The sequence below is a fragment of the Trichosurus vulpecula genome, chromosome 6 (assembly GCF_011100635.1).
Source record: "Trichosurus vulpecula isolate mTriVul1 chromosome 6, mTriVul1.pri, whole genome shotgun sequence".
In the NCBI taxonomy this organism is placed as follows: domain Eukaryota; kingdom Metazoa; phylum Chordata; class Mammalia; order Diprotodontia; family Phalangeridae; genus Trichosurus; species Trichosurus vulpecula.
Genome location: NC_050578.1, coordinates 181,290,174 through 181,302,396, shown reverse-complemented (window position 1 = coordinate 181,302,396; position 12,223 = coordinate 181,290,174).

The following is a 12,223-nucleotide window of genomic DNA, read 5'->3' as shown; positions in this document are numbered from 1 at the left end:
TGTTTACTTTTTTTCCTCTTAAAAAGATTCTCTTCAGCTGTTCAAATCCTGTTTTCTTGACTCTATTTGCTAGGTGCAACTATCTTATCTTGGTTATACCTAACTGAACAAGATAAGCAAAGAACCAATTTCCAGAAGTCTTCCCAGGGGAAAAATACAAAACAAAACAAAAAATCAACTCTGTCCCTGACAAACTACATGTGTAATTTCACAACATAATTCCATATTTTCTTTTGATTTTTTTATAGCCAATCACTTTCCTAGCTAAGTTTTAATCCCATATCAAACATTTCAATTTTACCTGCCTATCTAGGCAAATTCCTGGCAAAGACAGGAATGTGTTTCATAAAGATGTGTCCCTATACAATCAAAATACCAATAGAATGGTTACTATTCTCCAGAATACATTGTACCTCTGATTAGGAACTTTGGCTATAGATTCACACTTTGTTTTATAAGAGGAGATAAAAGAAAACTCATCCCAATTCAACTTAATGAAAAAAAAAATCTTAATCTCTATGTAAAGCAAATGATATATATTATATATTCACTAGTAAAATCACTAGTTCTGTAGAATATGAATTTGTTTATAATGGAAAGAGTTTTGTAAGTATAAGTCAGCGGGTCTAGGTTAGAATCCTGCTTTGCTATTTTTTATGAGCTTTGCAATCTAGGTAAAGTTACATCATTTTTCTAGATTTCTTCATTTATGGATTAGTTTTCTTGAGGTGAGGGATGCAAGAAGGAGAGGTTAGAGTAAATAATCTCAAAGGTCCCTTCCAGATTGCAAATAATGATCCTATGACACTATGATTTACATAATAGATGTAAGGCAGTACTGGCTGAAGAAGGTAAAGGCCATTATATAAATCATACTGTGTGTTCTCTATTACCCATAGTCTTTGTATCTACATGTAATGAGATTAAATAAATCTGTAGAAGATGCTAGATTTAGATATAGATAGGATCCCAGCAGTTCCTTTTCATCTTACATTCGAAGAAACTTGAGGTTTAGGCAGATAAAGTATTTGACAAAAGCACTGCTGGTAATAAATAGAATGGTAGGGGTGATACCAAGATGGTGATATAAAAGCAGCAACTCATCCAAATGTTCCTTAGATACCCCTCCATCAAACTTTAACATAATGCCTCAAACTAAATTTTAGAGTGACAGAGACAACAAAAGATCAGAGTGAGACATTTTTTCAGACTAAATTTAGGAGGTCCACAGGAAAGGTCAGTGACCCTGGGATGAGGACGGCCCAGAGGGCACACTGAAGCAGCAACACCTGCAGTGGGCCTTGGAAAATGCTGAAAAAGCCACAGAAACTTTGGGAGCTATCTCTCTAGAAACATTCTGAGTCACATTTCCAGGGTGAGTGAGTGCTTGTAGTCAGTCACATGGGAGCAGAGGTCCTGGTCCAAGAGTGGCCAGAGTGGGCTTTGTTTTCCTTGAGTGACTCAGCTTACCTCATTGAGCCTTGCTGGTTGCTGCTGCTTCTCTTTCAGGAAGCAGAGAACTTCCCATGTGATGAGTCATGGGGCTGGCTGAGGGGAGGCATTAACTCCAGAGCCATGCCCTATTGGGTGTTAACCTGGTCTACGCTAGGTGGAGGGGCCAACTCAAGAACCAATTGGCCCTGGTCATTCAGGCAGCACTTAAGGATATCGAAACCTCTATAAGAGGGGAGAGGACAGCTTGAAGAGCTCTCTTTCCTTTTCTGGTTGGTGTGGGAGCAGCCTAGCCCAGATGTTGGTAACTATGAATTGTATTAGGTCTGTCTGTTGATATTTGTAATTTGTTTGTATTTTGGTTTTGAGGTTCGGGGTGCTGGCTTTTTCCCCTGAACTAAATGAATGTTCTGAACTTTGGGGTGCTGTCTTTTTCCCCTGAAGCAAGTGAATGAAGCTGTATTGGGTCTGTCTGTTGATATTTGTAATTTGTTTGTATTTAGTTCTGAAGTTCGGGATGGTGGTTTTGTTTTCCCCCCCGAACTAAATGAATGTTCTGAACTTGAGGGTGCTGGCTGTTTGTTCCCCTGAACTAGCTGACTGTAATCTGTATTTGGCCTGTCTGTTGATGCTTATCTCTTTGCTCCCCTGAACTAATTGAATGCTAACTGAATGCTGGCATTTTCCCCTGAACTAAATGAATGTTGTCTGTATGCTAACTGAATGCTGGATTAAAGTAAGCTGGTCAACCCCTTCACCGTGCTTTCCTTGTTTAAGCAGATAAAAAGAACTTGTGCTTTCCCGGCATGCCAGCAGCCACCTGGGTGCTGGCTATGGAGGGCTCTTATGCCCCCACAGGAGCTGCTAGCCTGATTGTTAATACACCAAGGCAGTGAGGAGCACTAACACTTGAAGCTGCAGGAAAAGAGGGAATCTGGTTACAGTTCTGGGGTGGAGAAAAGCACTATTGCTTGTGAGTACAGGAGATCAGGAGACCATCCTTCATAAAGATAAGAGTTCAGAGCAGGAGAGTAGTGAACACACATTCTCCTGGATTGTGCCACCTTGGAAGCACAGTAAACTTGTAGACCCTCAAAACCAGCTCTGAAAGCAGCAGCATGAAAAGGCCTGAAGTTTGGGATATTGCCAGGCCCTAACTTCAACATAAAGTTCAAAGTCAAGAAATAGGCTGGAAAAATAAACAATCAACAACAACAAAATAATTTGATCATAAAATGCTACTGTGGTGGCAGGTAAGAGTGAAGACCAAGACACAAATTCAGAAGAAGGCAACAATGTGAAAACAAGTACAACCAGAGCCTCAGAGAAAAAATGTTAATTGTGTACAAGTCCTGCAAGAATTCCTTGAAGAATTTTTTGAAAAGAGATGATAGAACTCTGAGGTGCCACCTCACACCCATCAGATTGGTTAATATGACAGAAAAGGAAAATGAAACATTTTGGAGAGGATGTGAGAAAATTACTACACTAATGGGCTGATGATGGTGTTATAAATGGATCCAACCATTCTCAGAACAATTTGGAACTATGCCTAAAGGGCAATCCAACTGTGCATACTCTTTGATCCAGCAATACTGCTATTAGGTCTCCATTAAAAAGAGATCATAAAGAGGGGAAAAGGACCTACTTGTACAAAAATATTTATCACAGCTCTTTTTTTGGTGGCAAAGAATTGGAAATTAAGAGGATCCCCTCAATTGGAGAATGGCTGAATAAGTTATGGTAAATGATTTTAATGGAATACTATAGTACTTTAAGAAATGATGAGCAGGTGGATTTCAGAAAAATCTGGAATTATTTAAAAGAAACTGATGCAAAGTTGAATGAGAAGAACCAGCAGAACATTGTACTTGCTAATGCCAACATTGTATCATGATCAACTATCTTAGACTAAGCTTTTCTAAGCAATACAATCATCGAAAATAATTCTAAAGGACTCATGATAGAAAATGCTATCTGCATCCAGAGAAAGAATTGATGGGGTCAGAATGCAAATTGAAGCATACTATTTTCATTTTATTTCTTCATGTTTTTATTTTCTTTTGGTCTGCTCCTTTCACAAAATGACTAATATGGAAATATGTTAAGAAACAGAGCCAACATGGTGGAGAAAAGGCGGTGACTTACCTGAGCTCTTCCCCAAACTCCTCCAAACATTTTTAAATATTGTCACAAACAATTCCTGAAGTAGCAAAACCTACAAAAGGATGGGGTGAAAAAATTTTCCAGCCAAAGACAACTTAGAAGGTTAGCAGGAAAGGTCTGTCATGCCTGGATGAGAATGTAACACAGTCCAGTCCAGGCTGCACCAGCCCAGACCAAGCCCAAGCAAACCAGAAGCAGGCCTATTGGTGACTGAATCATCATCACCAACTGTATCAGTGGTGGTGGCTGCTTCTGGAACTCTTGGCCTATAGATAGTAAGTGGGTTGAACAACTGATCAGAAAGGGATGACAGTGGTCTCTTTGCTGGCATTGGGGGCAACTCTAAGTTCCTTTGCACATACTCAGATCTAGGTCACAGTTCTGGGTGGCACTTCCAGGGTGAGGAGGAGCACTAGCACACAGAGCTTACAGCTTGAGTGGAGCAGAAATCCTCATCACAGTTCTAGGCAGAAAAGAGTGTTCGTGGTTACTCACAGACCAGACAACAGTCCAGGAGAGCAGTAAACACACCTCTCTTTATATCTTACCAATTTAGAACAATTAAAAACTTACCTAGAAGTATCTTTGAAAACAGCTCCACAAAACCCTTGGAGTTTGGGGCAGCATGCCCTATACCCTGGAAACAAAGTCCCACTTTAACAAAGACTTTAAAATCAAGAAATGTACTGGGAAAATGAGCAAACAACAGAAAAAATTTCTGACCATAAAAAAGTTACTATAGTGACTAGGAAGATCAAAACACATATTCAGAAAAAGATAAAGTCAAAGCTCCAATGTCCAAAGGCTCTAAGAAAAATATTAACTGGTCTCAGGCCATGGAAGATCTCAAAAAGGATTTGGAAAAGCAAGTTAGAGACATAGAGGAAAAATTGGGAAGAGAAATAAGAGTGATGAGAGAAAACCATGAAAACAAGTCAATGACTTGCTAAAGGAGACCCAAAAAAATACTGAAGAAAACAATACGTAAAAAATAGACTAACTCAAATGGCAAAAGAGCTCCAAAAAGCCAATAAGGAGAAGAATGCCTCAAAAGGCAGAATTAGCCAAATGGAAAAGGAGGTCCAAAAGACCACTGAAGAAAATACTACCTTAAAAATTAGATTGGAGCAAGTGGAAGCTAGTGACTTGATGAGATATCAAGATATTATAAAACAGAACCAAGTGAATGAAAAAATGGATGACAATGTGAAATATCCCATTGGATAAACCACTGACCTGGAAAATAGATCCAAGAGAGAGAATTTAAAAATTATTGGGCTACCTGAAAGCCATGATCAACAAAAGAGCCTAGGTATTGTCTTTGAAGAAATTATCAAGGAAAACTGCCCTGGTATTCTAGAGCCAGAGGGTAAAATAGAAATTGAAAGAATTCACCAATCGCCACCTAAAAGAGATCCCCAAAAGAAAACTCCTAGGAATACTGTTGCCAAATTACAGAGCTCTCAGATCAAGGAGAAAATACTATAAGCAGCCAGAGAGAAGCAACTTGAGTATTGTGGAAAGACAATCAGGATAACATAAGATCTAGTAGCTTTCACATTAGGGCATCGAAGGGCTTGGAATAAGATATTCCGGAGGTCAATGGAGCTAGGATTAAAACCAAGAATCACCTACCCAGCAAAACTAAGTATCATACTCCAAGGCGAAATATGGATATTAAATAAAATAGAGGACTTTCAAGCTTTCTCAGTGAAAAGACCAGAGGTGAATAGAAAATTTGACTTTCAAACACAAGAATCAAGAGAAGCATGAAAAGTTAAACAAAAAAGAGAAATCATAAGAGACTTACTAAAGTTGAATTGTTTTGTTTACATACCTACATGGAAAGATGATGTGTATAATTCATGAGACCTCAGTATTAGGGTAGTTGAAGGGAATATACATATATATAGGCAGAGGGCACAGAGTGAGTTGAATACAAAGGGATGATATCTAAAAAAATAAAATCAAATTAAAGGATGAGAGAGGAGTGTATTGAGAGATGGAGAAGGGAGAGATTGAATGGGGTAAATTATCTCACATAAAAGTGGCAAGAAAAAGCAGTTCATTGGAAGACGAGGCAGGTGAGGGGGAATGAATGAATGTTACTCTCATTGGATTTGACTTAAGGTGGGAATAACATACACATTCAATTGGGTGTCTTACCCCACAGGAAAGAAGGGGGAAGGGGATAAAAAAGGGTGGGCGGACAATAGAAGGGAGGGCAGATAGGGGGAGGAGGTAATCCAAAGCAAACACTTTCAAAAAGGGACAGCATCAAGGGAGAAAATTGAATAAAGGTGGTCAGGATAGGAGGGAGCAAAATATAGTTAGCCTTTCACAACATGAGTATTGTGGAAGGGTTTTGCCTAATGATACATGTGTGACCTATGTTGAATTGCTTGCCTGGTTAGGGAGAGTTGGTGGGGAGGGAAGAGGGGAGAAAATTTGGAACTCGAAGTTTTAAAAGCAGATCTTCCAAAAAAAGTTGTTTTTGCATGCAACTGGGAAATAAGATATACTGGTGATGGTACATAGAAATCTATCTTGCCCTGCAAGAAAGTAAGGGAAAAGGGGATGTGGGGTAGTGGGGTAACAGAAGGGAGGGCTGACTGGGGAAATGGGCAATCAGAATATATGCCCTCTTGGGGTGGCATGGAGGGTAGAAATGGGGAGAAAATTTGTAACTCAAAATCTTGTGGAAATCAATTCTGAAAACTAAAAATATTAAAAAAAAACTATGGATACTCTTTGACCTAGCAGGCCTCCACTAAGTCTGTATCAAAAAAGAGATTAAAAAAGGGGAAAAGAACCTATATGAACAACAATTTTATTACATCTCTTTTGTAGTGGCAGGGAGTTGGAAATTGGAAGGTTGTCAATCAGGCAATGGCTTAACAAATTGTGTTATGTGATTGTGATGCACTGCTATTGTGCTATGAGAAATGATGAGCAGTATGCTCTCACAAACAAACTTAGAAAGACTTTCATGGGCTGATGCAACGTGAATTGTACTGTCTACAAAGTAACAGCAATATCATTGGATGATCAACTGTGCAGGGCTTAGCTCTTCTGAGGAATACAATTTTCCAATGGAACTTTTAAGGACTTATGATGAAAAATGCTGTCCATCCTCAGAGAAAGAACTGATGGTGTCTAAATTCAGATTGAAACATACTTTTTTTTTACTTTATTTGTCTTGAGGTTTGGGTTGTTTTGGTTTATGTTTTCTTTCACAACATGATTAATGTAGAAATATGTTTTGTCTGAGTACACATGTATAACCTATATCAAAATTGCTTAACTTCTTAATGAGGAGAGATGAAGCTGGAAGAAAGTGGATAATTTAGAACTCAAATTTTTAAAAATGAATATTAAAAATTGTTTTACATGTAATAGGGAAAATAAAAATACTAAATTTTTTTATAAGGAAAACATATTTTTACATGAGTACACATATAAATCCTATATCAAATTGCATACCATTTTAGGGAGGGGTACTGAAAGGAGAAAGAAAAATTTGGAACTCAAAATTATTAAAAAAAACTGTTAAAATTGTCTTTACATATAATTTCAAAAATACTATTTTAAAAAAGAGATGAGTGGTAGAGGAAAAATTGGGTAAAGAAGTGAGAGTGATGTAAGAAAATTGTGAAGAGAATTAAGAGCTTGGAATAAGAGGCAAAAGAATACTGAAGAAAATAACACCTTCAAAATCAGAATTGGCCTAATGGTGAAAGAAGAACAGAAATTTGCTAAAGAAAACAATTTTTTTAAGAACAGAATTCACCAAATGGAAAAGAGGTACAAAAGCTCACTGAAGAAAGTAATTCTTTAAAAATTAATATTGAGTTATTGGAAGCTAATTACTCCACGAGACATCAAAAAACAGTAAAATAAAGTAAACAATATTTAAAAAAGAAAAAAAAAACATGAAATATCTAATTGGAAAAACAACTGACCTGCAAAATAAATTGAGAAGAGATCATTTAAGAATTACTGGACTACCTAAAAGCCAAGATCGCAAAAAGAGCCTGCACATCAACTTTCAAGAAATTATCAAGAAAACTGCCCTCATATGCTAGTACCAGAGGGTAAAATAGATATGGAAAGAATCTATTGATCCCCTCCTGAAAGAGATCCCAAAATGAAAACTCCTAGGAATATTATTGCCAAATTACAGAGCTCTCAGGTCAAAATATTGCAGGCAGCCAAAAAGAAACAATTCAAATATCTTGAAGCCACAGTCAGGCTCACATAAGATTTAGCAACTACTATAATAAGAGTACAGAAAGCTTAGAATATTATGTTCTAGGAGGCAAAATAGCTAGGATGACAAAGAAAAATAATCTACCCAGCAAAACTGAGTATAATCCCTTAGGGGAAAAATTGATATGTAATGAAATAGAGGACTTTGAAGCATTCCTGATGAAATGGCTGTAGCTAAATTGAAAGTTTGACATCTAATAATAAAATTAAGAAAAATATGAAGATAAATCATAAGAAATTCAGTAAAAGGTGATATATGTAATTCCTAAGAACTTTCTCACTATTAGAGAAGTTAAAAAAGAGTCTGAATAGCCAGAGGGGATAGGTGTCAGTTGATTATACTGAGGTGATTTAAAATAAAAAAAATTCTGAACTGAAGAGATAAGGAAAAAAAATGATGCATTGGGAGGAGGAGGGAAGAAGAGGAAGAATGGGGAAAATTATCTCAGATAAAAGACACATGGATGGAAGAACTTTTACGGTAGAGGGGGAAATGGAGGGTGTCCTAGTCAATGCTTGAATGTCACTCTCATTAGAATTTGCTAAAAGAGGGAAGAATAAATATATACACACTAAGCTGGTGACCCCTTTTGGGGATTTCTTGGCAGAGGTACTGGAGTAGTTTGCTATTTCCTTCTTGAGCTTTTTTTACAGTTGAGGAAACTGAAGTAAACAGGGTTAAGTGACTTGCTCAGGGTCATACAGCTAGTGAATGACTGAGACCTGATTTGAACTTAGGAAGATGTATTTTCCTGACTGGAAACCTTGAACTATATCCATTGTGTCACTTAGCTGCTTTAGAGAAATCTATCTTACACAACATATGAGGGAATAGGTGGAAGGAAAAGAGGGATAATAAAAGAGAGGGTGGATTAAATGAAGCAGTAATTGCGTTTCAAGCTTCTGAGGAGGGAATAGAATAAAAAAGAAAGAGAAAACTATAAATGGAAAAAAACAGGATGGAGGGGATGGAGCCAAGATAGTAGACTAAAAGCAGGGACTTGCTTGAGCCCTCCCCCAAACCCTTCTAAATATCTGTAAAAATTACTCTAAACAAATTCCTGAACTACAGAACCCATAAAATGAAAGAATGAAACAAATCTCCAGGCCAAGACAACCAGGAAGGTGGACAGAAAAGTTCTATTGCACAGAGCTGGGAGTGGAGTGTAGTCCAGCATGGGCAGTGCTGACACAGATGGGACTGGAGCAGGCAGAGGAGATGGAATTACTGGCAGCTGTGGTGATTTCCAAACTTTTCAACCCACAAACACCAAAGACAACATAGAAGGTCAGTGGGAAAACTCTGTCAGAACGGAGTGGGAGAAGAGTGAGGTCTGTCTCCAGCTGCAGGGTGGCAGAGTGGGAGCTACAGATGGTGGGGAGATCCAATGGCTGATCAGAGGGGGATTACAAGGATTTCTTTGCTGGTGCTGAGGCAGGATTCTCTTGCTTTGTTCTGCTTGCTTCTGGGTTACAGTCCTGTTTGGTGGTCCTGGGGTGAGGAGGAGTGCTGGTGTGGCAGAGCTTGTGGCAACTGTGGAGAGGGAATCCTTCTTGCAGTTTCAAGGCAGAAAAGAGTGCTTGAGGTCATTCACAGACCAGAGCACAGGCCAGGAGAGGAGTAAACACCTCTCTTTGGATCACACCACCTTAGAAGAGTGGAAAATTTTCAGGTACCTTGAAGGATCTCTGAAAACAGCTGTGCCAAAGCCCTGAAGCTTGGGACAGAGTGCGGCCCTTTAGGTCTTCAGGTATGGACTTTTGCCTGAGTCCAAACTTCAAAGAACAAATTCCCTTAATAAAAGGATTTGTCCTGTAAAACTTGGATTGAGTCAAAAGGATGTACCTGTGGACCTAGAGGGGCACACATGGCCTCAAGGCCACAGGTTCCCCTGTGTCAGACTATTCATGAACTCATTTGATATTTTCTTTGCAAAGATACTGGAGTTGTTTACTATGTTCTTCTCTAGCTCATTTTACAGAAGAGGAAACAGGCAAATGGGGTTGAGTGACTTATCCGGGGTCATACAGCTAGTAAGTGTCTGAGGCCATATTTTAATTCAAAATGAGTCTTCCTGATTCCAGGCCTAGTAAGAGTGCTTCACTGCTTCTACTGCTCCATCTTACTCCTCTAATTAAAAGATATAATCAGGGAAAGTACATTTTGCTAAAGGTACCACAGAAAATGAAGCAATTTTAATTTTTATAGTAAATTTTGCCAATAAAACCTTATTTCTTAAATATATAATTAACTGAGTCAAATTTATAAGAATCAAAGCCATTCTGCAATTGATAAATGGTCAAAGGATATGAACAGGAAGTATTCAGAAGAATAAATCGAAAGCTATGTATAGTCATATGGAAAAAAATCTCTAAGTTGCTAATGAGAAGAGAAATGCAAATAAATGCAAACAACTCTGAAGTACAACCTCACACCTATCAGAAATGACATGCTGGAAGATATGAGGGAGAATAGGTACTCTTATGAACTGTTAGTAGAATTGTGAACTGGTCCAACTATTCTGGAAAATAATTTGGAACTACCTCCAAAGTGCTATAAAACTTTGCATATCTTTTGATCCAGAAATATCACAACTAAATGTGTAATCCAAAGTGATCAAAGGAAAGAGACCTGTATGTGCAAAAATATTCTTAGCAGCTCTTTTTTGGTGTTAGCAAAGAACTGGAAATTCAGGAGGTGTTCAATAACTGGGTAATGGCTGAACAAATTACGTAATATGATTTTGATGGATTACTATGGTCCTATAAGAAATGACAAGAAGGGTAGGGGGGAGGTTTCAGGAAAAAAAAAACATGAAAAAAAATCCTATATGAACTCTTGTAAATTGAAGTAAGGAAAACCAGGGCATCAATGTACACAGTAACAGCAATATCGTAGTGATGATCAACTATGTAAGATTTGTCTACTCTGATGAGCACAATGATCCTAGACAATTCCAAAGGACTTATGATGAAAAAATTCTATCCATTTCCAGAGGGAGAACTGATAACCTCTGAGTACAGACTGATATATGTTTTTCCTCACTTTCTTTTTTTTCTTGCTTTTTTGTGATATGGCTAATATGAAAATATGTTTTTTCACAATTTCATATGTATAACTCATACCATATTGCTTGCTTTGTTAGTGAGTGGGAGAGAACAGGAGGGGTTAGAGAATTTAAAACTCAAAATAAAGAATTTTTAAAATTTAAATTTAAAATTTTATATATAATAAACTTAACAATAAATTTAAAAGTGTCATAGGTAAAGAAACAATTTAAATATGTTATGGCCTAAAAGGCATAACATTTAATTTAAGTCAAGGCTAATTGAATTAAAAAGAGAAACAATCAGCAAGGCTAAATTAGTGTGTGATATTCCCCTTTCAAATCAAGAAAAAGTTTAGACAAAAGATACACTAGAAAGATATTCAAGACTTGAATATAATTTTTCAAAGGTTAAACATACATGAATATTCTATAGCCATTTCTGAACGGATGTTAAAAGGAACATAAATATTACTCATTTTTGCATAACATCTTTACAAAATACTGACTTGTGCACTGAAAATTAAAACATTAAACAAATGCTAAAGCACCACATACACTGGCAAGAATGGAATATTAGAAGACTGCAAAGAGAGAGGGAACATCAGCTTCCAGCAGTTACTGATTTTCCGTTCAGCATCAGGCATTGAAGGGAATGTCTCTGTCCCTTACTCATTTTCCAAAAGGGGAGACATTTACTTGAAAGTTTTACAGTTCTATATTAAAAATTCCTGATTAAATAGTATTTAAATTCCAGTTTACTCTAGGTGACTTGTGATTACTCATTATTTATTTTAATTGTATGTTTCATTATTTGTAAATAAGGGATTGCAAAAGAGGGGAACTATGACTAGTCTTGAAACATAGTCTTGAAACAGTTAAAGCTAATTGTTAGTAAATCTGGAGACCAGTTTGAGGCTTGGAAATGGCATCAGATAAATTAACATTGATTTGTTAATTTTAATAAATGTCTCAAATTAGGCAAATATGTGCTTTTGTTCCCCCCTTCTTCTCCAATCCAGATGAAATGGTATTTAACCTTCCTGTCTGGAAAGAGATTGGGTTGTCCAGTCCCACTTATCTTCTCCATTGTTTTCTCCTTTCCATCTATACATTGGAAGAGAAATTTATCTGTGGGATGGAGTCATTGACAGTAATTGTAGAATAGGTAATTCATGAAAAGAGAAAAGGGACTTATGGACATGGAAGCAATAGCTACATTCCAAGCATAGAGGCCAGAGGAGGGGGATGCAATAATAAATTAAATTCTTACTATTTGTTAGGTACCC